General features: G+C 38.8%; 1 protein-coding gene across 7 annotated transcripts in view; it reads right to left on the bottom strand.

Moving 5' to 3' along the window:
* BBX (BBX high mobility group box domain containing) overlaps positions 1-26,631 on the bottom strand; it is a 297,529-nt gene that overhangs the window by 216,285 nt on the left and 54,613 nt on the right. The window contains exon 1 of one of the 7 annotated variants that reach the window (XM_070368811.1): positions 24,443-24,579. The exons of the other annotated variants lie outside the window; for them this stretch is intronic. The gene's annotated coding sequence lies outside the window, so the exon portion shown is untranslated. Of the gene's footprint in view, positions 1-24,442; positions 24,580-26,631 lie in introns of those variants that run through there. 7 annotated transcript variants of the gene reach the window in all.

The raw sequence follows: 26,631 nt of genomic DNA, 5'->3' as shown, positions 1-26,631 counted from the left end.
CTGGTAAACTATTACACAGGGGAAAGTGAGGCCTTACAACCTCGCCAGAGCCCAGTTGCAGGGAAATGATGTAAGCTTCCCACCTCCCACCAGCCCTGCTCTGCCAATCCACCTCTACTCTGACCTGTTAGCATCCCCTCCCTCCCCCCACAGCCCCGTGACCCTGCCCTGGGCCAGTGGGGCCCCAGGCTCGGAAGTTGTGTCCTACTGTGCAGCAGAAAGTATTTGCCAGGGGATAAGGGGTATTTTAGTTTTGAGAAAAGTCTTCAATGAAAAAGTAAATGCCTCTCTGTCTAAAAAAAAATAATAATAATTCTGGGTCGATAAAAGTTAATCAGTCCCCAGGAGAAATAATATTAAATAGGATGGTGGTAAGGAATGCAATTTTGCAAAAGGCAGCAGAAGGTATGATGTAGCAAAGGGTATAGTAATGGGAAGTAGGAGACACAGATTCTCCTCTTCTAATACCACCTCAATGACCTTGAACAATTGGTTTAATCTCTCTGGTTTCATTTTCTGTAAAGGGAAAGAGCTAATATAAATTACATCTGAAGTCTCATGTAGTAATTTTATGAATTGAGAAGCAAAAGAAACAAATGGGGGTAAAAAGTAATCTGTCGCCAATTGTTTCTTGTTTACTCAAAACTGCACATAATTTCTTATACTGAGCTACTTAAAATATGCTTTGCCAACATGTGAGTAAATATGAATAGGATTAGCAAAAAGATGTATAGGGGGAAAAGTTACAGGAAATTTGACTGTTAATTCCGACCTGGAGAATTTGTAGAGAATGAGGACTGTGAAAATTCATGTTCGGTAAAGGACAATTTATAAACTTCATTCATAAACAGATGCTTCGAAGCAATTAAGACTTTTAACATTATCTTAGACAGCATAAACTATTTACCTCGGTCAGCAGTGTTCTAAGTTGAAAGGATGCTCATGCAATGGGTGCTTGCACACACACACAAACACCAAGGGGGAGATTTTTCTTTAATTAAGAGCTCATAATATAACTGGTTACTAGGACAACAGTCTTCAAATTAGGATAGGCAACTCCTAGAAGTGCCCATCGTTCTAAAGGGTATGAAAGGTATGCAGACACATAGATGATAAATCAATTTCCAGATCAACCCTTCTAAGTAAGTGCCCTTGATCTGCCTGAGAATGCCCCTGGAAAGTAGGGTCACCTGTCCCTCCCACTCCTTTCCTATCCCACTTCTCCCACTTCACAAAATCAAGGCACACGGTTGCTCATCGCCAGTGTCACGATGTGGCCCTGCTTGTGGTAAGAAAAAACCTCTGAGCAGGACCTAAGGAGACAATTAGAAATACTGGTAGTGAAAAAGTGTGTAGCCCTAATCACTCTTCTCTTGCAACTCAGGTGGGTTGTGCCAATTTTTTGCTTGAAAGAAAATTGGAGGAGGGCCTAATTTGGTTGTCAGCTGGTAAATCATTAGACAATTTCAAATGATAGAGCACAGTGGTTTTGAATATAACTGAGGAAGAGTTCAAAGAACTGACTGACACTGCTATATTAATACTCTCATCCTCATCAACATATCTATGTAAACAACATTTCACAGTGTATATACTAAATAGAATGGATAGTATGCTGAACTCTTTCTGCAATTAGTAATATTCATATGCTGATAAATGAACTAACCAGAAGAAAAGCACCAACAGTGTAGTGATAAATTTCCAGTAAATAACGTTTATCTCTAATATTATTTATCAAAATTTGTAATTCACAAGTTATTTCGATTAACTATGTACTAATAACAACTAGTAAGTTTAAAAATTACCTAAAGTCTTATTATCACAGTAAGTTAAATTCTGTCACCAGAAGTACGACAGGGTGATCAAAAATATTTTTTTTAATGTAATAATACATAAGGAGAAAATTTAGTGGGGAAGTATAGTAATAAAGACCTCAAGGATAAAAAAAAAAACAAAAAACACTTTAAAATCTGACTGTTAAAGAGCAGTTTCAAATGGATGGATAGTGGTAGGTTTTAAGTGTTAGACACTCAGTCATATCCAGCTCTTTGTGACCTCATGGACTATAGTCCACCAGGTTCCTCTGTCCATGGGATTTCCCAGGCAAGAATACTGTAGTGCATAGCCATTCTCTTCTCCAGGGGATCTTCCCAACTCAGGGATTGAACCTGGGTCTCCTGAATTGCAGGCAGATTCTTTACTGTCTGAGCTACTAGGGAAGCCCTAAACAGCTACAGTATTTGATTCAAGTGCATAGATTTTTTATGAATTTTATGAAGGAATGTTAATATTTACAACCAATGACAATTATGCACCTTTCTTCCATCTCATAGCACCTTCCAATTATTACTACAGAGTTTAAAAATAAATAAAACAGAAAGAACAGCAATCTAGAACCTCAGGAAACAAGCCACCTGGAACAACTTAATTTTCCAGTTATCTGTGGTTATGTTCGTTGAGTACCACAACAGTTCTGTCTCCTAATTTAAAGCTACTATAAATGAAAATCTTCTCAAAATAGGGGACCTCTTCTTAGACTACACCATCATGATTTAACCACTTATTAGTGTTTCCCAGATAATTATTAACACAAATTCTGCAGAGAATTCATATAATGCCCTTAACCTAGGCTTTTTCTGCTCTTCCCGTTTGGCATTTTGCATTTCTGCCAGCAAGTGGAGGATGTGGATTCAATTCCTGGTCCAGGAATCATAAGCTGCCAGTCCCTAAGTCAAGGTTCTAAAACACGGTGAGCTCCAACTTTCTCCCCTATAAAAATAAGTTAATCTCACTTTCTTAAACTATCTCACAAAACAGAGATGAGTTCACAGAAGTGAACATGCTTTATTTGAAAATTTCACACCAAGAAAACATATGTTCTCATTATGAGTGCTTGCATGAAGCTCCTCTCTTCATTCTAATTGTGGAAATCAGCCAAAGAAGCTAACTAGATCTGTTTTTTTTTTTTTTTTAATTCTGATAAAAACGGTTTAAGTAAGAGATAGATGTCTTCTATAAAATTCATACATTAAGTTCAGTTCAGTTCAGTTCAGTTGCTCAGTCGTGTCCAACTCTTTGCGACCCCATGAATCGCAGCACACCAGGCCTCCTTGTCCATCACCACTTTCGGAGTTCACTCAGACTCATGTCCATCGAGTCAGTGATGCCATCCAGCCATCTCATCCTCTGTCGTCCCCTTCTCCTCCTGCCCCCAATCCCTCCCAGCATCAGAGTCTTTTCCAATGAGTCAACTCTTCGCATGAGGTGGCCAAAGTATTGGAGTTTCAGCTTTAGTATCATTCCTTCCAAAGAAATTCCAGGGCTGATCTCCTTCAGAATGGACTGGTTGAATCTCCTTGCAGTCCAAGGGACTCTCAAGAGTCTTCTCCAACACCACAGATCAAAAGCATCAATTCTTCGGTGCTCAGCCTTCTTCACAGTCCAACCCTCACATCCATACATGACCACAGGAAAAACCATAGCCTTGACTAGACGGACCTTTGTTGGCAAAGTAATGTCTCTGACATTTATTTCCAGGGGCCATGTGAGTTCTGGATCACCGATACTGCTGGATGGCTGAGTAATACATAGAAAGACATAACTCTATGTGTTCCATCCAAAACCTCAATCTGCTATTATAACAAACCTCAGTCTCCTTTCTAACATATCTTTCAGATATGATCCTCATTCATTTTATTACCAAACCCATCACCCTCCCAACTACCACTACACAGAAATATGTTGCTTTTATTAATTATATGCTCCCTAAATGTTTTTATTATTATGGTGCTTGGTAGACCAGAACTTCAGTTCCTAAGCTACTGGTCCATTGAGTGCCCTAGAACCATAGGTTCAGTCCCAGAAGAACAAAATAAACCTTACACTTTGAAAAGTAGCAAATAAAATTCAAACAGCATCAAAGGGGAGATAAGGTTTTAAAAAGTTAACTGATAGTACCTGCTCTATTTAAAACATCCATAGGATAAACTTATTCTGTTGCATGAGTTATTATGTGGTTAGTATTATCATAGTTTCACTTGACCCTTTAAGCAATTTTACTATTATTTCCTACAGATTATAAAAACTGACCTTCAAAGGTATTTAAGTGATTTGCTCAAGATCACAAATGAAAGCCAGACTTCAATTCTGCAGACGGACAGTCCCACAAAGTTCCCTGGTACGTGTACTTGCCCCTCTGAAACTGCTGGTAAAATCGATAAAAACTGCAGTGAGAAGCTGTAGTGGCAGGCAGTCCTGCTCTGTTCTGTGTTTCCCATGGACATCATGGTTCTAATCCGAAGAGCAGGTGTCCTGGAATAGCACAGATTAGAGGTTGAATCCAGACCCTGGGCAAGTTATTTAACTTTTCTAAAGCTCAATTTCCTCATCTGTAAAAGGTATTAACAAGCACCAATAAGGCTGTTGCGGGGATTAAGAGGGACAGCACCTTAGCAATCTTTAGCACCCCACCAGTAACAAACTTGAGTTTACTAAATAATAACAACTAACATATTTTGAGTCCATTACGTGATGCATCTTAATTCATTTAATTTTCCTAACGATTCTATGGCACAGTGGATACTGTTATTATCACTCCTGTTTTATCAATCAGGAAAGACCATCCTAGGGAGGTAAGACAATCTGCCTAGAGTCACAGATCTAGGAAGTGAAACAGCTTGCAATGAGGCTCAGGAGCCTGACTGGGGGCTCACACTGTGAACTATACTGTTAACTGTTCGCTGCCTCTCTACAAATGAGTGTAACATTAGAACCATCTCTAGCCTCACCATAGTCATCAACACCCGCATCACCCACATTCTCTTTAGTTAGCCTGCAGGGCCTCAGGTCTATGAAGCACCCCAATGATGAGACGTAAAGAGCTGAGAATTTGACATAGTGAGACTGACAGAAGTCAGCGCCTTCAGGGAAGAAGACAGAAGCTGGTTGCTGGAAGAGAATACCGTGCAATAGAACAAAGAAGCAAAATGAAGGTCTGAAATAATATGAAAAATCTTCAGCTACTAGATGAGGGATGGAGATGGGGGGCAGTGGATTTAGCCCAAGAAAAACAAACATTTTAAAATTTAATCAGGTGCCTAAAGGAATACCAAGAAGAACTGCAAAAACCTGGCCTGTAATATAATTTGGGGTCCACTCTGTATCTATTTAATAATTGCTATCTGATCCATCCAGGGATGCCATGATTTTAGTTTTCTGAATGTTGAGCTTTAAGCCAACTTTTTTACTCTCCTCTTTCACTTTCATCAAGAGGCTCTTTAGCTCTTCTTCACTTTCTGCCATAAGGGTGGTGTAATCTGCATATCTGAGGTTATTGGTCTTTCTCCCGACAGTCTTGATTCCAGCTTGTGCTTCATCCAGCCCAGCGTTTCTCATGATGTACTCTGCATATAAATTAAATAAGCAGGGTGACAATATACAACCTTGACGTACTCCTTTTCCTATTTGGAACCAGTCTGTTGTTCCATGTTCAGTTCCAACTGTTGCTTCCTGACCTGCATGCAAGTTTCTCAAGAGGCAGGTCAGGTGGTCTGGTATTCCCATCTCTTTCAGAATTTTCCACAGTTTATTGTGATCCACACAGTCAAAGGCTTTGGCATAGTCAATAAAGCAGAAACAGATGTTTTTCTGGAACTCTCTTGCTTTTTTGCTGATCCAGCAGATGTTGGCAATTTGATGTCTGGTTCCTCTGCCTTTTCTAAAACCAGCTTGAGTTTCTGGAAGTTCACGGTTCACGTATTACTGAAGCCTGGCTTGGAGGATTTTAAGCATTACTTTACTAGCATGTGAGATGAGTGCAACTGTGTGGTAGTTTGAGCATTCTTTGGCATTGCCTTTCTTTGGGATTGGAATGAAAACTCATCTTTTCCCATCCTGTGGCCAATGTTGAGTTTTCCAAATTTGCTGGCATATTGAGTGCAGCACTTTCACAGCGTCATCTTTCAGGATTTGAAATAGCTCAACTGGAATTCCATCACCTCCACTAGCTTTGTTCGTAATAATGCTTCCTAAGGCCCACTTTGACTTCACATTTCAGGATGTCTGGCTCTAGTTGAGTGATCACACCATCGTGATTATCTGGGTCGTGAAGATCTTTTTTGTACAGTTCTTCTGTGTATTCTTGCCACCTCTTCTTAATATCTTCTGCTTCTGTTAAGTCCATACCATTTCTGTCCTTTATTGAGCCCATCTTCGCATGAAATGTTCTGTTGGTATCTCTAATTTTCTTGAAGAGATCTCTAGTCTTTCCCATTCTATTGTTTTCCTCTATTTTTTGTACTGATCACTGAGAAAGGCTTTCTTATTTCTCCTTGCTATTCTTTGGAACTCTGCATTCAAATGCTTATATCTTTCCTTTTCTCCTTTGCTTTTTGCTTCTCTTTTCACAGCTATCTGCAAGGCCTCCTCAGACAGCCATTTTGATTTTTTGCATTTCTTTTTCTTGGCTCAACATTCAAAAAACTAAGATCATGGCATCCAGTCCCATCACTTCATGGCAAATAGATGGGGAAAAAGTGGAAACAGTGGCTGACTTTATTTTGGGGGGCTCCAAAATCACTGCATATTGTGACTGCAGCCATGAAATCAAAAGATGCTTATTATCTGGAAGGAAAGTTATGACCAACCTAGACAGCATATTAAAAAGCAGAGACATTACTTTACCAACAAAGTTCCATCTTGTCAAGGCTATGGTTTTTCCAGTAGCCAGATATGGATGTGAGAGTTGGACTATACAGAAAGCTGAGTGCCAAAGAATTGATGCTTTTGAACTGTGGTGTTGGAGAAGACTCTTGAGAGTCCCTTGGACTGCAAGGAGAGCCAACCAGTCCATCCTAAAGGAGATCAGTCCTGAGTGTTCACTGGAAGGACTAATGTTGAAGCTAAAACTCCAATACTTTGGTCACCTGATGTGAAGAGCTGACTCATTGGAAAAGACCCTGATGCTGGGAAAGATTGAGGGCAGGAGAAGGGGACGACAGAGGATGAGATGGTTGGATGGCATCACCAACTCAATGGACATGGATTTGGGTGTACTCCGGGAGTTGGTCGTGGACAGGGAGGCTTGGCATGCTGTGAGATCCATAGGGTCGCAAAGAGTTGGACACGACTGAGTGACTGAAGCGAACTGATCCAGGGGGTGCGGGGGTGGGGGAATGTGATCAATTTAATCAGCTCTCATTGGTGACCTGAAACAGGCACAATGAAAACCATTTACCTCTGAAAGTATCAGAGCCCAACAAAATGTTGCTTTCAACTACTAACTACAATCCTGTTCCTGTGGCAAATCATGCTTTCATGCTCATGCCATATTATTTCTGAGTTCCTTTGGGTAAACATTTTGAGCTTTTCATCTAGATTATTTTCTCTATACCATCCGTCTAAATCTAAAAACCTCTTTTTTTCACCCAAAGGGATTGCTGGACATCTCAGTTTACCTATTTGCCTCAAGCAGAGTCAAGCTGCAATGAGTGTGTTTCCTGCACGTGCCACTGTTAGAATACTGTGTGCTGATGACTCTCAGCTGTGACACGGACCTCATTACCCTATAAGATTCCACACAAGAAATTCCACGTTTTGCTCATCCTTACAGCCCAACCATCTCGTAGTTACATTGTGTTGCACTCAATAAATGTTGAAAGATTAGCTGAAAGTTTTCAAACAAGTTTTTTGGTCTCCTCCTTCAAGGTTTTCTTTGCCACTAAGCTTACTCTAAAAACCTCTCTCTTTAGATAATGATAATCGTGAGTCACCAAAAGTGATTTGGATTTAGTGGAGTATTGATTACTTCCCTGACAACTGGCTGGAGAAATAAAAAGCAAACACCCAGGGGTTGATGCTTCAGTATCCACTTTCCTGAATATGCCCAATATTCAGTTTTTAAGACAAAAGATATGCATGCCTTAGGGTCATCATCACTTAAAATTTATTGACGAGCTCAAGGGGCTTTGTTAATCTCATAATATCCAGCTAAGTGCCTAGCACAAGGTCAGTGTCAGATAAAATATTGGTTGATTAATTGACAACAACTATTAAAACTGCCACAGACCAAATGCCTTGAACTACCAAAAGGGTGTTAAAAGATTTAGCAAAATACCAAAGTCTCTAATTTCAAATAATTAGCTTTTAAGAAATGTGAAACTATGATTAAACATAGTCCCATAATAAATATTCCCCCAAATATCATGCTTCTATTTTTTCCATATAGAGGCCTTTGAAAAGTACAATGCTGAGAGAACTTTCTAACATTAATCTGAAAAAAAACACGAACACTCTCATAACTGTATGGCACAGATTAACAGAAATTGTTAGTCCTTTAAGGTACTTGCATAGGAAGGAACTCAGGATCAATGATCAAATAATACTCCTACAATTCCCTAAATCAGATTATTATTTTAATAAATCTAAACATATCTATTTGGAGAAGTTACTTGGGGGAGGGAGGCCTCCTGAAAATTCCATATGCCCCTCTTGTCAATAAAACCTGAGATTGTGCATACTGGTAATACAGCAAAGTAAATAAACTTTAAAGTAAAACTTTAGGTTGTATGCAAAAATGTACCTTTAAATGTGTCAAACTCCCCTAAGGTTTCCTAGCATTATTAGACTTCAAGAAACAATAAAACTGAACATTCTATTCAACGCTAAGGCAGCTATTACACTAAAAATCATTTTAAGATATTTTAAAATATCAGTACTCTCTCAGAAAACACCTGGTGATCTTAACAGTTTTTAAATGCACAACACTAAGAAAAAAAAAAGTACAGTAAGTAGATTACATTTTGCAGGTCCATGGGTTTTTAAGTCTTCCCAAATATCAAAGTCATACTGAGCTGAGTATTAACTTTGTGATGGAGTTAATCTCTTTAATATAAAGCCACAGTCATAGCTACCATATAATCAAAACTAAATTATATATACAATGACAAAAAAATTCGAAGAAACATTTTTCTGTAACATAATGATTATTAAGGCCAAAGATTCTCCTCACCACATACATTCAAATATTCTCCTTTTATCTACTTGAAATCTTATTACAATATTTCAATTACCTATAGTAAAGTACTCTGGCCTCAAGGAAATATTCGATTAGTATTAACACCCTTTAAAATAAATAGAATGTTATTAACCTATGGGATTTGTGTCCTACTTTTAACTGTGAACAATTACTAACAAGTAAAACATTGACTGATTTTTAGTTCCTTATAAAGTAAGTAAATCATATTTTGTAGAAATCAATTCAGTTCAGTCGCCCAATCATGTCCAACTCTTTGTGACCCAATGGACCTCAGTATGTCAGGCCTCCCTGTCCATCATTACGCAAATTCATGTCAATTGAGTTGGTGATGCCATCCAATCATCTCATCCTCTGTCGTCCCCTTCTCCTCCTGCCTCCATTCTTCCCCAGCATCAGGGTCTTTTCAAATGAGTCAGCTTTTCATATCAGGTGGCCAAAGTATTAGAGTTTCAGCTTCAATATCAGTCCTTCCAATGAACACTCAGAACCAATCTCCTTTAGGATGGACTGGTTGGATGTTCCTACATTCCAAGGGACTCTCAAGAGTCTTCTCCAACACCACAGTTCAAAAGCATCAATTCCTTGGCTCTCAGCTTGCTTTGTAGTCCAACTGTCACGTCCATACATGACTACTGGGGAAACCATAGCCTTGACTAGATGGAACTTTGTTGGCAAAGTAGTGTCTCTGCTTTTTAATATGCTGTCTAGGTTGGTCATAACTTTCCTTTCAAGTACTAAGTGTCTTTTAATTTCATGGCTGCAATCACCAACTGCAGTGACTTTGGAGCTCAAAAAAATAAAGTCAGCCGCTGTTTCCACTGTTTCTCCATATATTTGCCATGAAGTGATGGACCGGATGCCATGATCTTAGTTTTCTGAATGTTGAACTTTAAGCCAACTTTTTCACTATCCTCTTTCACTTTCATCAAGAGGCTTTTTAGTTCCTCTTCACTTGCTGCCATAAGGGTGGTGTCATCTGCATATCTGAGGTTATTGATATTTCTCCTGGTAATCTTGATTCCAGCTTGTGCTTCTTCCAGCCCAGCGTTTCTCATGATGTACTCTGCATATAAGTTAAATAAGCAGGGCGACAATATACAGCCTTGACGTACTCCTTTTCCTATTTGGAACCAGTCTGTTGCTCCATGTCCAGTTCTAACTGTTGCTTCCTGACCTGCATACAGATTTCTCAAGAGGCAGGTCAGGTGGTGTGGTATTCCCATCTCTTTCAGAATTTTCCACAGTTTATTGTGATCCACACAGTCAAAGGCTTTGGCACAGTCAATAAAGCAGAAATAGATGTTTTTCTGGAACTCTCTTGCTTTTTTGATGATCCAGTGGATGTTGGCAATTTGATCTCTGGTTCCTCTGACTTTTCTAAAACCAGCTTGAACATCTGGAAGTTCACGGTTCACGTATTACTGAAGCCTGGCTTGGAGGATTTTGAGCATTACTTTACTAGCATGTGAGATAATTGCAATTGTGAGGTAGTTTGAGCATTCTTTGGCATTGCCTTTCTTTGGTACTGGAGTGAAAACTGACCTTTTCCAGTCCTGTGGCCACTGCTGGGTTTTCCAGATTTGCTGGCATATTGATTGCAGCACTTTCACAGCATCATCTTTTAACTATGCAGTGCTGGAGTGGCGAGTGGCCGAGAGGAGATACCCCACATCCAAGGTCAGGAGCAGTGGCCATGAGGAGATACCCCACGTCCAAGGTAAGAGAAACCCCAGAAAGATGGTAGGCACTGAGAGGGCAGACAGACTGAAACCACAATCACGGACAACTAGCCAATCTGATCATACGGACCACAGCCTTGTCTAACTCAACAAAACTAAGCCATGCCGTGTGGGGCCACCCAGCACAAACAGGTCATGGTGCAGAGTTCTGACAAAATGTGATCCACTGGAGAAGGGAATGGCAAACCACTTCAGTATTCTTGCCTTGAGATCCCCATGAACAGTATGAAAAGGCAAAAAGATAGGACACTGAAAGAGGAACTCCCCAGGCTGGTAGGTGCCCAATATGCTACTGGAGATCAGTGGAGAAATAACTTCAGAAATAACGAAGAGATGGAGCCAAAGCAAAAACAGTGCCCAGCTGTCGATGTGACTGGTGATGGAAGCATGGCCCGATGCTGTAAAGAGCAATATTGCATAGGAACCTGAAGTGTTAGGTCCATAAATCAAAGCAAATTGAAGTGGTCAAACAGGAGATGGCAAGAGTGAACATCCACATTTTAGCAATCAGTGAACTAAAATGGACTGGAATGGGTGAATTTCACTCAGATGACCATTATATCTACTACTGTGGGCAGGAATCCCTTAGAAGAAATGGAGTAGCCATCATAGTCAACATATGATTCCGAAATGCAGTACTTGGATGTGATCTCAAAAACGACAGAATGATCTCTGTTCGTTTCCAAGGCAAACCATTCAATATCATGGTAATCCAAATCTATGCCCTGACCGTAACACTGAAGAAGCTGAAGCTGAAGGGTTCTATTTTGTAGAAATATATCCTCTCAAATCAGATTACATATATCATTTACTTTCATGTTCTTCTTAGTCTGATAACTTTCCCAGAGAATAGGTATATTTCTATTATCCTGTACCAACTCTCTAGCTCTAAGAGCTCTGAGATCTGAAAGTCAAAATTTGTCAAAGATTTAGCAGGTCCCTTAGAATTACACAGACACCCACGATGGGTCTATAATATACACAATTCTACTGATGGAAATTTAGCACGCATATTTTACAATATATTTCTATTTAAGAGAAAAACCACTGAGGTAAACATTATATAAAGGCACTAAGCTCCATAGAGGCCAAGCATCTTGTCTGCTAAGTAAGCTTAAAAAGGAAAGATTTGAATTGGGTTTTCTTTCTTGAAATCAGGTGGTTTTAGCATATAGTGGAAAGTTTGCAAATACATTTGTTCATCAATGCAGAATAAAATTTGGAGGAGCAGGGAATTCCAAATGCTTCTCAAAGGCCTCCTGCTCGCCCCACTCACGTTTAAGCTGCTGTTTCTGCCTCGTAACGCAAGTTTTTCTAATAAGCCTCTTTTATTGGACTTGCACTACCACCCAGATTTTGATCTCTTTCATTCTTTTTATAACTTTTTTCACTGTCCTATGAAAAATGAAGAATGTTATCTAAGTTTGGTGCTTTTTTCCCTTTCTTTTTAGATAGGCATTATAGTTTTTAAAAAAACTTCTTTTAGAACTTACAAGCACCAAGGAGAAGGGAAATATACCTTGAAAGCTAATGATGTGATTCTATACTCAATCTATGATTCTCTCCTATGACTATCGGGAAAAAAAAAAACCATCCGGAATGGCATTAACCTTTAGGAAATTGGCAGATTCCCAAGAGTGGATAATGCCTGGAAGCTGAAGGTATTGAGGGTTGTGTTAAGGAGGCAAAGTCATAAAAGGTCAATAAGTTTCAGGCAATACTGGGGCGTGCAAAGCTGTGGACCACACACAACCTGTGCTGTTACTGATGAATGAGATTCCTGAGCTCGCACTCTGAAATAGCTTAATTCCTACTATCTGTCCCATACCCCAAGTGCTGGTCATATGCCCACTGGCTTGGCTTTTGCTAATAGACTAAGTAATAGATAAGTAAGCTCTCAGATAGGAAAGAAAGCCCAACGCGTTCCCTGCAATAGGGATTCATCAGTGTAGATAGGAAGTGCTCTGGATGAAGATTAAACTCTAAAATGATTTAAAGAAATACGTGGGGAACTGGTAAAATAAGAGACATGAAGATTGAGAAAACTGAAATAAAACAGATTCACGTATATGAACATACATAAATAACTTCCTGTTTAACTGTAATATAGAACCTATATCTTATTATTCAAATTATAAAATTTTCAAGTTTAAAGCTGATACAACCTTTCCAGTCCCATGGAATGGTTATTTATGAAAATATTTTCAGAGGTGTTTTACAAAGATGCACTTTAAGGAAATACTTCCTATTCGAAGTATTTGTACATCATATTGTACCTGTTAAGTCATATTCCTGGGGTGGTGGGGAGGAAGGATTAAGACCTGTAGAAAAGATGAAGGGACCAGATTACACCCTGAAATGCTGGAAAGCACTAAAGGAACAAATCAAAATCCACAGAGCACGATGCAAAATTTCAAGACAACTGCAAAAATCACACTTTTGAACAAATTTTGCTTTGCTAGATCTTGCCCTTTCTCTCAATTCATCTGTATACCTTTTGTGTGTGTGATTAAAAAAGCCAAAATTCTCAAAACAGGCATATTTCTGTACTTGAACAACAGTCAGCTTAACTGTCTTCTTTGATAACCTTCCCAGAGAAAATGAAGAGCACAATTTCACTTCTGAAACTTTAAAAAAGAGCTGCTATGTGGCACAGCTCGAAAACCAAGCCTCTTAGGCTTTCATGCTTCCTCTGGTGGAACTTCCTGAAACAGTGCCAAGAATCGTTTGATCACTTAAACCAGAGCTGATGAGTTAGAAGCAGCTGGAGTATATGAATCAGTGGTCATTTCTCTGTTACTTTTTTTTTAAACAGATAACTACCTAGAGAACCAAGTAACTTGATCAAAAAGGCATTCTGGAAATAAAATTAGGAGGCAGAAAACCCAGAGTTCTGAATTAGGATTAAACTGTTTTAACTTCAATTGTTCTCTAGCTTCTTCTAATAGCTTTGTTTTCTCAGTCCTCTTAAGAGATTTTGGAGAGTAAGGAACCAAGCACACTTTTTGTCTATCTCCCTAAGAACATAACAGGAGAATGCTCAAATAGCAGTTGTTTGAAATATATTTATTCATTGAGTGTAATTATAAACTCAAATAGTAAAATGTTTACTTTTTTCTCCCACATAATCAGGTTTGCACTAGAAATCATAGAAAGAGCATAAAATGATTTCTAGAAATTCAAATGCAATGTGTCAAAAAGGCTAAAGAGAAGTTTCATGGGGTAAAGTAATTGGCAGAAGTGGAAATAAGTATGTGTAACACATTAGTCCTAACTCTGACGTCACACACATTCTTTGTAAACATCATTTCTTATTTTTTACCTAATTTAATTCTCACATTCATTAGTGTTCACTAGTATACTATGTATGATTTCAAGGAAATAAATATTTCCTATAATCACATCACTCAGTGTTGATTTTTGATCCCAGACGTTTTTCTTTATAATCCCAAAGCCTGTCATATGAACAAGGACTTTGCCTTTATATCATGCTATATGTTCAATTTTTACCCCATTCTTACATTTCAATCAGAGCCTAAGACATGAGAAAAGCAAGTGTTGAGAGGAAAAGAAAGTGGGTATGGAGAAAAAAGAACAAAAGATAAATAGCCAAATCATTCAGGAATTTCTTAGCCATGGTAAGGAGTGTGTATTTATTCTAAGTATGGTAAGAATTCAGTGTAGGAGTAATAAGAGATCTGCATTTTGGAACTTCTGCTTCACTGACTACGATAAAGCCTCTGACTATGTGGATCACAGCAAACTATGGAAAATTCTTAGAGATGAGAATACCAGACCACCTTACCTGCCTCCTGAGAAACTTGTATGCAGGACAGAAGCAACAGTTAGAAAACTGGACATGGAACAACTGACTGGTTCAAAATTGGGAAAGGAATACAACAAGGCTATATATTGTCACCCTGCTTATTTAACTTATACGCAGACTGCATTATCTGAAATGCAGGGCTAATTGAGTCACAAGCTGGAACCAAGACTGCTGGGAGAAATAACAACCTCAGATATAAGCAGATGATATCACTCTAATGGCAGAAAGTGAAGAGGAACTGAAGAGAATCTTGATGAGGGTGAAAGACTGAAAAGTCTGGCTTAAAACTGAATATTCAAAAAAACGAAGATCATGGCATCTGGTCCCATCACGTCATGGCAAGTAGAAAGGAAAAAAATGTGGATACAGTGACAGATTTTATTTTCTTGGGCTCCAAATCACTGCAGACAGTGACTGCAGCCATAAAATTAAAAGACACTTGCTCCTTGGAAAAGCTATGACAAACCTAGCTAGTGTATTAAACCTAGATAGTGTATTAAAAAGCAAAGACATCACTTTGCTGACAAAGGTTGATATAGTCAAAACTATGGTTTTTCCAGCAGTCATGGATGGATGTGAGAGTTGGACCATAAAAAAGGCAAAAAGTCAAAGAACTGATGCTTTCAAACTGTAGTGCTGGAGAAGATTCTTGAGAGTCCCTTGAACAGCAAGGAGATCAAACCAGTCAATCCTAAAGGAAATCAACCCTGAATATTTATTTAAAGGACTGATGCTGAAGTTGAAGCTCTAATATTTTGGCCACCTGATGCAAAGAGCCAATTCATTGGAAAAGTTCCTGGTGGCAAAGATATAGAAGGCAACAGGAGAAGGGGGGTGGCAGAGGATGAGATGGTTAGATAGTATCACTGACTTAACAGACATGGATCTGAGCAAACTCCAGGAGATAGTGAAGGACAGAGGAGCCTGCATTCTGCAGTCCATGGGGTCACAGAGTCAGACACTACTTAGCAACTGAACAACATCAACTCTGGCAGCAATGGAGTGAGGAGTGGACAGAAAAGAGGCAAAACTAAAGGCAGGGAAACTGGTTAAATTATGCAGGCAGGTACTGTGGTGGTCTGAATTAGGATGGAGCTAGTAAAAATAGGAGCTGTGGACTGATTTCAGAGATGCAATGGTAAGTGAAATCAACTAAACTTGATATGAAGGTAGCAAATGGGAAGACGGGGAAAGGGGGGGGTTTTACCATAAATCCTTCCTGAGGAGTATTTTTTTATGACACGTTTTAATAATTGTAAACAAACGCATTACTTTATACAGGTTGCACTTACACATGTATTGCTAAACAATACAGTTTAAATTTGCCAGCTTCTGAATTTTATGTAAGTGGAATATTCTTCTATGGCTTGCTCCCTTCTCTCAGGATCTTACGTCTGATATTCATCTGGGTGCTTGTGTTTAACTCAAGAGTATACGGTCATATGTTGAGTGAGTATACCAAAATTAATTGATCTTTTTTACTCACTTATATTCCAGGAAAAATAACATTAAGTATTCCTTCATGTTATTAAAAATATAAGTGAACATAATCTTCTTAATGGCTGAAATTTTTTATTTTTGGGAATTGGAAAACTAAGGAACGGAGGAGTTAAGCAACCTGAACAAAGTTACCTGGCTTCTCTTCTACACGAAAGGGCTAGTCAATCCAGGCTAGCTTCTTTACTGATGATCTTCCTGTCCTCTACCTTTCCATTCCCATCTCCTTGCTCCAGGTCCTTTTTCTTATTTTGTGACCATGTTGTTCCTTCTGTCAGTTGCTTCCTCCTTTTACACCTCCTCAAAGCCTGACCACCTTTTAATATCTAGCTCCTGTCTCCTCCCCTCCATACAGTCTTACTGGACAATTCACTGGACTAAAACATTCATTCATTCATTCAATTTATTCAATAATTACTTAACACCTAGGGTGCATCAGGTACTGCCTTGAGCACTGCGATAGAAAGGGGAATGAAACAGACAAGGCTTCTACTCTCAGAGGAAGAACAGAAGATAAACAAATTAAAAAATGAAAAACTAATTTGTCAGTGATAATACATTATGAAAACAAGGCAATTTCTGTACTATTTCTGCTTGGCTTTCTGCCAACTTGCTATAAAATTGTGAGTTATTGAAGGAATGGACTCCATCTTTCGCCTAAAGCCTGGAATACAAAAGGTACTTGAGTGATCAGTGACTTACCACGTGCAAATGAAGAGCATGGATGACTAGATGGAATGATAGATGAATGGACAGAGAGATGAAACAGCAACTGCCTCAAACTGTGACCAAACCACTTAGTCTCTAGGTTTTGCTTCCCCCAACCAGACTGAGAGACAAGAGTCTAGAGTCTGCAAATCTGTACCTGTCTGGCCTGCCCAGTGAAGGTGAAAAGGAATCAAAACAGGGCAGGCACCACCAGTTAAGGCTTGATCCCCACTAGTTCTATCCTCTTATCCAATGCCCATTTCCTGCAGTCATGCTCCCTCCTTGACTCAAGCAAGCAACTGTCCCCATGCAGGCTTTAATAAATAACAGTAGATTAAAGACTGAAAAACTCCATAACATAATCTTAACCAATTCTTTAGGAATTGTGAAAACAGAAATTTCTAGCTTAGATTATCTAGAACTGCAAGAAGTTCTGTCTATCACTTTAATATGGGATTAAATCCTCAAAAGCTTACCAAAACTAATTTCATTCCTCTTCTTAAAAAAAATACTTACTTATTTTGCTGCCCTGGCTCTTAATTGTGGCCCAAGAACTCTTTTTTTAGCTGCGGCATGCAAACTCCTCAGTTGTGGCATGTGGAATTTAGTTTCCCAACATGGGAAATCAAGCCAAAGCCCCCTGCAATGGGGGCACAGAATTTTAGCACAAAAGTCCCTCTTTTCTCTTTAAAAATGTTAAGTTTTCAAAATATTCTGAAGTGGTGGAATAAAGCAAGATAAAACGGCAAAGCCCTCAACAGTGTGGAATCACTTGCTTATTACATCACTGGACACAATAAGCACAGATCACAATCAAGGATACTGTTTCTCAAACTTACTTAGTCTTGACCAAAAAAAAAATAAATCTACAGACAACTCTGTGGACCCCTGTTTAAAGAACATGGTCTTAATGGTTCAACATTCACTCTAGGTGAACATTTTTGTCAAACATTGTGACTAAAGACAAAAATCCAACAGTAAAGCTCAGTTATAAATAAGTTATCTAATCAGGGCACCCGAAATGTATTATTTCTTTTGTATTTATCAGCTAAATGAAACATTAAAAATTTTTTTTCCCCATTAAGAAATAGCTAACCTCTAATGATATGTCCATTACTTGACTTAAGTGATCTAAAAAAGACACAAGGGTATCTCTTCAAAAATGAATTCACGTTTATTTATGGTATGGGCATATATAAGCACAACAAACTGAATACTTTAATTGAAGTTCATTTCTGATTAATATTCAAATGCTAGTGATTTTTAAAACATTAAAATTTTATATTTCTCTGCCCATCAGCCATAGTTCTCTGATGAACAAAGAGTTAATATACATAAATAAACTCTTTAAAACAGAAGTTTACTTAGATATTTAATTTATCCAAATTATAAATTATCTTGGCCAAATAATTATCCTCTATTTATTTGATATTAACTTTGATTTTGCATTGTGGTTTCTTAAAATGAGAACACTTAATTAAAGCTATATGAAAGACCATCCGAAAATATATCTGAAAGTTGATTTTTATTGTTAATTAATAACAATGTCCAAAAATTATTAATAAAGTGTAACCCTAACCAACAAGAGTTAATGTGGACTGAAATCTGAAGATTCTGGAACCTCTTAGTTTAGGGGTTACTGACCTCTTCAGTGACAAAAACATAATATAACCATAAATATCTTTTTTCTTGCATCTCCCTATTATGTTTTAGTAACAATTAAAATAGATCTACTTTTTAGTTATCCAGAGAGGCTTAAATATATAAAACACAGGTTTCCTATTCAGGAATTATTTCTCTTATTATTTCCAGTGCCTCATGCCAATTTAGCTTCACTAAAAATTATAAACCTTGATAAAATATTATCCAAAGGAATTAAAAGAACTATAGAAAAATAAATAGGATTGTATTTTTGTGGTAGTGAGTTAGCTAAAAGCCACCCAGTTGAAAAAGAAAGGCTTCTTATAAACATCATAATTATGAAAAACTAAATAATATTTAAATTGTACTTGCTTTCATTTATATACTATCAGTCTTTCAAGAAGCTATTTTTTCCTACTTGGAAATAAAGGTATCTCCTTTTAGCATAAAGAACCAATCAGTTTCCAATTCCATCTCTAGGTATTACTACTCTCTCTTCCTCCTTTCCAAGTAACACTTATCAAAACACTTGTCAACAGCAACTATCACCTTTTTCTCCCTTCCTACTTGTTTTTCAATCCACTGCTATATGGCTATTGACCTCTCAAATTCTCAAAACTGACTCTCCTTAAGATCAGCAATAGCCTGAACCTGCTAAATGCAGGAGTGGCTTACTCCACACATTATTGTTTCCTGTAACTGAGGTACGGACTTGACATTCTCCGGGTTTCCTCAGCCTCTATACTGCTTCATGACATCCATTTGCCCCCAGAGCAACATCATGGTTAATCTGAAAGTCTGCTTCAGAGTCTCTTTTAACTATTCAAAATACAAAAGATTAAAAGTCTTAAAAAAAAAAATTAAAACCCCTCTGAATAGCAAGATTTGTTTTTATTATTAGCCAACAAGTCACATATATTTAAGGCAGGCCTTTAGAACTTCACAACACCTTGATTTTTATTTTGATCATTGTTGCAATATGCTTCATTATCTACCAGCAAACCATATAACAAGGCTACTAACAGACTTGAGAAGAGTCAGAAAGGGAATGAGATACAAAAAATGGTACAGAAAAAAAATATTAAAGCACAGATTATCCTCTAAAGATCAGCAATGTACATACATACAGTGCTTTTAATGAAGCAAAGAGCAGAATACACCTTCATTAACTTATAGAATGTTCATTTCAAATATTTCAAATCCTAAAAGATGATGCTGTGAAAGTGCTGCACTCAATACACCAGCAAATCTGGAAAACTCAGCAGTGGCCACAGGACTGGAAAGGGTCAGTTTTCATTCCAATCCCTAAGAAAGACAATGCCAAAGAATGCTCAAACTACCACAACATTTGCACTCATCTCATACGGCAACCCACTCCAGTGTTCTTGCCTGGAGTATCCCAGGGACAGGGGAGCCTGGTGGGCTGCCGTCTCTGGGGTCGCACAGAGTCGGACATGACTGAAGCGACTTAGCAGCATACACTAGCAAAGTAATGCTCAAAATTCTCCAAGCCAGGCTTCAACAAGTACATGAACCGTGAACTTCCAGATGTTCAAGTTGGATTTAGGAAAAGCAGAGAAACCAGATATCAAATTGCCAACATCTGCTGGATCATAGAAAAAGCAAGAGAGTGCCAGAAAAACAACTACTTCTGCTTTATTGACTATGCCAAAGCTTTTGACTTTGTTTGTTGGATCACCACAAACTGTGGAAAATTCTTCAAGAGATGGGAATACCAGACCATCTGACCTGCCCTCTGAGAAATCTGTATGCAGGTCAAGAAGCCACAGTTAGAACCGGACATGGAACAACAGACTGGTTCCAAATAGGAAAATGAGTATGTCAAGGCTGTATATTGTCACCCTGCTTATTTAACTTATATGCAGAGTACATCATGAAAAATGCTGGGCTGGATGAAGCACAAGCTGGAATCAAGATTGCTGGGAGAAATATTGATAACCTCAGATATATAGATGACACCACCCTTATGGCAGAAAGCAGAGAACTAAAGAGCCTCTTGATGAAAGTGAAAGAGGAGACTGAAAAGCTGGCTTAAAACTCACCATTCAGAAAACTAAGATCATGGCATCCCGTCCCATCACTTCATGGGAAATAGATGGGGAAACAATGGAAACAGTGAGAGACTTTATTTTGGGGGGCTCCAAAATCACTGTATATGGTACTGCAGCCATGAAATTAAAAGACGCTTGCTCCTTGGAAGAAAAGTTATGACTAACCTAGACAGCATTAAAAAGCAGAGACATTACTTTGCCAACAAAGGTCCATCTAGTCAAAGCCATGGTTTTTCCAGTAATCATATATGGATGTGAGAGTTGGACCATAAAGCAAGCAGAGGGTCAAAGAACTGATGTTTTTGAACTGTGGTGTTAGAGAAGACTCTTGAGAATCCAGTGGACTGCAAGGTGATCCAACCAGTCAATCCTAAAGGAAATCAGTCTTGAATATTCATTGGAATGACTGATGCTGAAGCTGAAACTTCAATACTTTGATTACCTGATATGAAGAACTGACACTTTGGAAAAGACCCTGATGCTAGAAATGATTGAAGGCAGGAGGAGAAGGGGTTGACAGAGGATGAGATGGTTGGATGGCATCACTGACTAGATGGACATGAGTGTGAGTAAGCTTAGGGAGTTGGTGATGGATAGGGAAGCCTGGCGTGCTAAAGTCCGTGGGGTCACAAAAAGTCAGACACGACTGAGCGACTGAACTGAACTGATAAAATGCTCATATATATGCATATATTATACTAAAATTAACATTATAAAATAAATATGTTTTATAAATGTGACTATAGATGTGGTAACACTGTATACAAATTAAAAAAAACTAAACTGTTTAAAATTATTTTAATGATAGTGATGACAACTATAAACCATCATTCTTTTCTAAAAATATCAGACTACTGGTTAAGAGGCCATAGTACAAAATCTTTATCGTCTGAGGCATCAGGGAAGCCCCAATTAAGAACTAGAATTCATAAATTTTGTAACTTTGGCTCTGTGGCTGATCCATTGTATTCTTTATGTAAAACTCAAATTCAAGTTTTCTTATCTTAAATCCCTGTTTGCAAAGTAAAAGAAACAGCCAAATCAAGGATATTAGTTCCCGAGGAAGCATACAATGTATAAAAACTGAACAACATCAGCCCATGACCACAACAGAGAAGACTCATTAGCAAACCAAGAAACTCCAGTACTTTGGCCACCTCATGGGAAGAGTTGACTCATTGGAAAAGACTCTGATGCTGGGAGGGATTGGGGGCAGGAAGAGAAGGGGACGACAGAGGGTGAGATGGCTGGATGGCATCACTGACTCGTTGGACGTGAGTCTGAGTGAACTCCGGGAGTTGGTGATGGACAGGGAGGCCTGGCATGCTGCGAATCATGGAGTTGCAAAGAGTTGGACATGACTGAGCAACTGAACTGAACTGAACTGAATTATAATTTGGCCTATCATTCCATCCTCAACTCTACTTTTTAAAAATCTCTGCTTAATTCCACAATTATTACCTGTCTAGTATGTACAAAGAACTAATAGGCCATACAAGATAGAATAGTGAAAAAAATATGGTCCCTTTACACTTGGTAGGAGCAGGACACAAATACAGGATTACAGAAGGGGAATTTCCAAATTTAGGAATCCGGAGACTGGCCTATACCTTCAAAAAAGATTCAGCATAAATGCTGCAACAACTATTCCTTTCCTAAATGTGGGGGAAAGGTCCAAGTTTCTCTTTTATCCATCCAACACTTCAGAACATAAGTGTGATCACTCTCTAAATGTTCAATAAGTGAAAATATGATTAAAGGTATTTTAAGGCAAAACTAGCAGCTTCTATAAAAAATTAGCTTCGTTTAAATTTGCTCCTTGTTAAATATAGATTGTTCTTTAAGCAAAATTCATTCAAGAATTCACTTATGAATAACAATTTAAAAGGTTAGGAACAGAGGAGGTATCAGGTAGACTTTAGGTTTTCCATATTCAAACATTTATTGGCATAATTACAGAAGACTAAAATCATGAAATTTAGCATCTCTTATTAAAAATACTGTTTAGTATTTTGTTGTTGTTGTTGTTAAGTTACTAAGTCCTGTTCAACTCTTTTTCGACCCCATGGACTATAGCCAGTCAAAGTCCTCTGTCCATTCCAGGCAAGAATACTGGAGTGGGTTGCCATTTCTTTCTCCACTTTAATATTTTTAGACCATAGAATATTTTTTTCCTGATAGGATATCTATATATCAGTCATATTCTTGGTAAATGCTTAACTATTCAATTAACATTTAGAGAGACTGATGTCAAAAGATAATGTTCCTTTATTAACTGAATCCCACATGGAAATCTTACTTTTGACGCTTCAGTAAAATAAAAGAGATTGTTAATACACATTACCCTATGAACATGATGATACAAGATAACAATACTGAACATTCAAAGAAATAGCAAGGATGATAACGTTGGAGGAAACAGTGAGAATAATAAAGAAAAAATTAACAGGAAAAAAACTTTTGGATTTAAGACTTATCTTCTGTCTAAAAGGCTAGCACAACAGAAGCTATGTCTTTAAAAATCAGATAAACAGCTAACATAAATGCCTGGTAAGCCAAACTATTTTTTAAAAAGTATGATGTGTAGCACCTATTTTTATTAATCTTTCATAATTCCCTCTATCTGAAATTAAACTCTTTAATATCAAGTGATTAAAATGAACTAGACCTAATTAAATACCTATATGATGCCATATGTAACTCAAACTTTACATAAAGATTATTGGCTTTTTAAAATCTCCAGCTTTGATTTACAATGAGCTTCTCCCATACAAATCCAAAGTTACTTAGGGTTAAGAAAAATCCATTGTTATAAATATATAATTACATAATTAACAAAAATACCCCAGAACATGTCAAATCATGTTCTTAAAACGAGACTTAAAAAAAAATTCTACAGAAAATGATAGTAAAATGATCATTTACTGTAAGCCCTTTCTGAATGTCCCCACAGGATACTGAGAACACAAGTACAGAAAAAAGGGAATACAGCTTGACTTCTGACTAAAAGACGCTGCACAAGCTGGGCAAGAACAAACTATAAACCACGAGGACCAAACTCCTTTAATTTCTTCTCTCTGGTCATAAAAGAGGCACCCTCAACATAGGTTAAGTGTCTATGTAAAAAGAAGCGTAAAGAAATCTGTTGGGGTGGGAGGGACTGCAAGGCATCCATCAACATTTGTTTGAAAAGACCTGCCAGGCTCTCAGGAGTTACACTTAAATAATGTGACCCTTCTAGACAGGACAATAAGGAGACAGATTAGCCCCTTCAAGGGGTGATTCATCCTCGGACACATGGTGAGAGGGGAGCCAATATAAAGCTTGGATCCTGCATGTTTGCTTAAGCATCTGGGCAGCTCTGTCTATGGCCCCGAAATTAAACTAGGGTGTACTAAGGCACCTAACAGTCCCTGGAGGTACTCGGGGAGACTCCGGATTAGACTGAGGGGTAAAATGCCGGGCTCTTCCAGGCCCCCCGACCAACCGCATCTACTCTCTCTTCCTCTTGCCGGAGCGGAGGGCAATTGCCAGCGCAAGATCTGCAGGGTGCTTGCCCCCTTCATCACACCTATCGTCTGCCTGAGAGTTTTGAATATAACTCTTAAACATTCAGTAGTCTAACGAAACAACGAAAAGCAGATTTTAAAAGGAAAGTGGCCCGCCTCAGAGCTCTAGAGGGAACCCAATGTGAAAGTGAGAAAAGAATGCATTCTGCACAGGCAACTCTTTCCGCGTGTGTAACCCTCCCCGGGTTTCTCACGGGTTCCTACACCGACGCGCACCCACACACTCTAGAAGAAGGTCCTTCAGGGCCCAGAGAGTTACCGCATCAGACTGGAGAGCTTTGGCGGGGGGGGAGGGGGGGGGCGGCAGTATTTAAACCCCCCTTTTTAGTATCTCAAAAGCCTAGAGATTAACCCACCCCATCAGGTAGCTTCCTCCTGCAGGCGCGTCTTCCACTCTTGCAAAGCCACTCCCCTCTCCTGCATTTCAGGGGCCGGGACGACGCCAGGAGCCGCGACCAGCCAGCACTCCCTGAGGCCCGAGGCCCGAAGCCCGAGGCGCAGGAGGGGCTCTCGCCGTCTGCTCTGGAGGAGCCCCGAGGAGGAAGCACCTCCCCGCGAGCGAGGGTGCTGTGCTTCTCCCTCCTTCCTGCAGATGGAGGCAGGCGGGGAAAGCGCCGCTCTAAGGCCAAGAGCCTCTCTGCTCTCAACAGCCCACGGACGGGGCGATGAAGCCGCCCAACGTCCCTGTGCTCCTGGAGAAGGAGAAAGGAGGCGAACACGCAGGGGCTGGCCACTGTTTTCAAAATACTCTAAAATTCTAACCTGTACGTGATATTTTTGGTACACACAAAACCTGAAGAGAAATCGGTTTCCAGTAAGTTTACCCGTTGACAAATGAAGTTTAAACCCCACCGTCTCTTCCAGAATCAAGTCTGAGTTCCCACCGGCTAGAAAGCAGTGTGGTAAAATGTCCTCTCCTGAATGAATTTATATTCAAGTTGCTTTCCCTCTGGAGCTCCTCGCTGTTGCCTGGAAACAGGAAACCTTCCCACCTACATGCTTCCTGACTCCTCTCCCCCTCCTCTCACAGTGCAGTGAACGTACCTGGCCATGCTTCTAGATACTGTTTATCTTAAAGAAGAGCCGAGTCTTTCAAACTGAGGCAATGACAGAAATCTTGCCATTCACTAGCCCAACAAATAAGTACTGAACACTTGAATTACTCAGACAGGAGAATAACAAAAGTCACTTCATTTAGTAGCATTTTAAAATGGTGAATATTAAATACAAATTTATTTAAAAGTCTTGTTCAATAAAAACAAAAGTTACCCTGAGCTTTTTTTTACCTACCACTTTGTCTTAATGATGTTTCTTTGAAATCCTATGTTCCTGGGGTAAGGGACAACACCATCTCTTTTAACAGCCCCTATGCTTGACCGATCAGTCACCCTGGCACCCCCAAAACTTCAACACCCACATCATACCAGAGGCTAAGCCCTCAGGGAGTTTCCTTATCTATTCTTCACTCATTTGATCTTTCCTTTCCACTCCTTTTGCTACCACTGAACTTTCACCAAGAACTGATTTTCACTGAAGATTATTGCAGCCAATAAGTGCTACTGCTATTACTATCAATTACTTAGAGAATACCATATGCCAAGAAAATACGTTTTACCTCACTATTTCTCTCAAAAGTCAATGCGACATGTACTATTATTATCCCACTTTAAAGATGAGGAAACTGAGATTTACAGAGTTTAAGTAACTTGTCTAGAGTCATACACTCTTAAAGTAAGCCTCAAATTCCTCTCCTAGGAAGACAGAAGTAGGACGTCTTTATCTACCAACCCTTCCTCTGTTCTACTAGTTTTTGTTGGAAAATATTGTTTTGATAAGTTTTAAAAACTTAAAACGTTCATTTACTTTTTTGCTAGGTGAAATCACGTTGTGCTTCACACACACCAACAGTACCACACAATGCTTTACTTCCTCCCTACAGGTGTGAGAGAGATCCTTTTTAGTATTTTAATTAATGGGATTTATGTCAACAAATTTTACGTGCCTTTCAGAGCTCAAGTAAAATAATCAATATCTTCTTATGATTTAATGTTCATAAAGAGCCTTGAAAAGTGAAAGTCCCTCAGTCTTGTCCAACTCTTTGGGATCCCAAGGACTATAGAATCCATGGAATTCTCCAGGCCAGAATACTGGAGTGGGTAGCCTTTCCCTTTGCCAGGGGATCTTCCCAACCCAGGGATCGAACCCAGATCTCCCGCATTGTGGGCAAATTCTTTACCAGCTGAGCCACAAGGGAAGCCCATAAAGAGCTTTAAGAGAATAAATAAGTCATAAGGTAATACCCTAATAATAAAACAAAATTCAGAGGGTAAAAAGAACTAGATGCATAAATAGGTAAGTAGGTACATCAAACCTCAGAATGTTGACCTGTAACTAAAGCAAAACCGAAAACTAGAAACTGCCTCTTAAGTTAGTGAATTAATGAGGCCAATAAAGTTGAAATTATAAACTGCTATTGAGAATTTCCACATAACATACCCTTTGATTTTTTTTTTAAAAGTCAGTTCAACAAAATATGGCTAGTGTT

Source organism: Bos mutus, chromosome 1 (assembly GCF_027580195.1).
Source record: "Bos mutus isolate GX-2022 chromosome 1, NWIPB_WYAK_1.1, whole genome shotgun sequence".
Classification (NCBI taxonomy): domain Eukaryota; kingdom Metazoa; phylum Chordata; class Mammalia; order Artiodactyla; family Bovidae; genus Bos; species Bos mutus.
Note: the sequence above shows the minus strand (reverse complement) of the source record. Positions and strands in the feature narration are given on the sequence as shown.